Below are 2,225 nucleotides of genomic sequence, written 5' to 3'. Positions count from 1 at the left end.
GGGTCGTGTCCGCCCGAATTTCTAGATGCGCCGGCTGTGCGCCCAATGCGCGGCTGCATTTCGGCCACATCTCGTTCGCATACCTTTTTTTGCAAACACATATCTTTATTTTCATCATTGATTTTTAATACATGGAAGCACCGCATCAAATCTTTACTGGAATAGCAAGACCAAAGAAAACAAGAACCACAAGAAAACATTTTAGAAGATATCCAACTTCCATAACTGCTCCCGTAAGTTGGATTAGTGCCTTCTCGATGCATTCATTGTTGATCTGCGGAGGCTCTATCTTGGGTGCTTCTTTCTTCTTCGAGTCTAAAGAAGTAGACGTTGCTTCCTCGCATCTAGTCTCATCTCTAGCCTCTATTCTTACAACAAGTGCATGAACATCTACTAAATTGCGCTCTATCAATAGATCGATGTATTCTTCTTCCCAATACCAAAAGTTGCATCCATTCTACACAATAAAAATTTGAGTGAGTACAACTAATCGAATCCGAGAGCACAACCGAAGCTAAAGTAGCACAAACCCTATCGTTTGAGCAATTGACGAACACCCATCCGGGATGTCCCGGCGTTGTTGACATGCAGTGCAAGACCTTCCTTGGGCAGTCATCGCACTTTATGAGTGGCAACAATGCGCCCACGAGCCTTTTGGCTAGCATCGAGCCCGGGCGACGGTCGTTCGTGTATTTGTCGGTGAACCGCCGACGGGGTAGATCTGAGCGGCTAGAGGAGGAGTTAGTACCTGCATGTAGCCTTGCCGAGGCCTTGCGGCCCGGTGCCCGGCTAGTCCATGGCACGACACAGCCTCCCGCAGCCAGGCGAGCTCAAGTCCAGCCGAATCCGCTCCAAATACACCCGCCGGGTGCGCAAATCAGGTGGTCGTGGTTGGGCAGCTCGAGGCGTTGAGGGAACGAGGACTGCGACAAGGGTTGGGGTGAGCGCACGACCGAGCTGCACTGCGGCAATGGCGGCGGTGGCGAGGGACGAGAAGGGCGGGGTGCAGCTGGAGCGGGAAGGGATAGAAAAAGGAGGGTCTCCGTCCCCAACGGGCGGGCCAACGGAGGACATGGGCAGGCACCACGCATCGTCCGCTTGTGTCCGTTCGGTCGCAAACTCGACCCAAACTTGGGCCGGGAATGGATCGAAAGCGGACAGAAAACGAACGACGGTCCGTTTGCAGCCACACGTTGGAGGGCCTACTTTATCCGTTTACCCCCAAACAGACACGAGCGGACCATTTGGGCTCGTGCATTGGAGTTGGCCTTACCGACGACTACGTTTGAAGAGTTCCGGTCCAGTCTATGAGTCACTGGTAACATAGACGTATCAACTGCAGGAGGGTGTTGAACATGGTTGTTATTGCATGTATATCCGCCTGCTAGGATCTGGCTGCTAGGATCTCTTGTATTTACTTCCTAGTTTAGCGATATCTCCCGATCCTTTTCTTGTATAGCTAATACGGTTGAGATCTCGCAGCCCATGCATGTACTCTATATGCTATGGCATATGAGCAATACAATCATCAATGCAAATATTATCATTCCACACATTCGCAAAATAGTAGTAGTAGTATGTAACTGGCGGCACAGAATGACAAAATATACATATAGAGAGAATTCCTTATTTAACACTATCTTAAAATCTGCTTTCTTATTTGACACTGGAAAAAAAAAATTCTTTCCTATTTAACACAAATTCTAAATTTTATTTCTTATATGACATTTTCGTTCATTTTGAGTCTAAATGACATCTGAAAAGACTCTTTTGCCCCTCATGTGGTATGTGTGTGGGGGGCAATAGCGCACACACACAGCACCAGTGCAAGGGTAGAAGCACACACGCAGCAACACATACACATGCACCAACACACATGCACGCGCACACACACGGAACAACACGCACACACGCAGCAACACACATGCACGCGCGCACACATGCATCAACACACACGCAGCAGCAGCACACACGCAGGCAGCACATAGGCACGCAACAACACACACGTGCGCACGTACACACACGGTAGCAAACACAGACGCAACGGCACACATGCACACACATGCAGCAGCAGCACACATGTGCGCGTGCACCCACACACGCAACAGCACACACGCGCGCACACACATACCGCATGAGGAGCAAAATCATCTTTTCAGGTATCATTTAAGCTTAAAATGAACGAAAGTGTCGTATAGGGAATAAAATTTAGGACTAGTGTCAAA

Source organism: Triticum aestivum, chromosome 3A, assembly GCF_018294505.1.
Source record: "Triticum aestivum cultivar Chinese Spring chromosome 3A, IWGSC CS RefSeq v2.1, whole genome shotgun sequence".
Classification (NCBI taxonomy): domain Eukaryota; kingdom Viridiplantae; phylum Streptophyta; class Magnoliopsida; order Poales; family Poaceae; genus Triticum; species Triticum aestivum.
Note: the sequence above shows the minus strand (reverse complement) of the source record.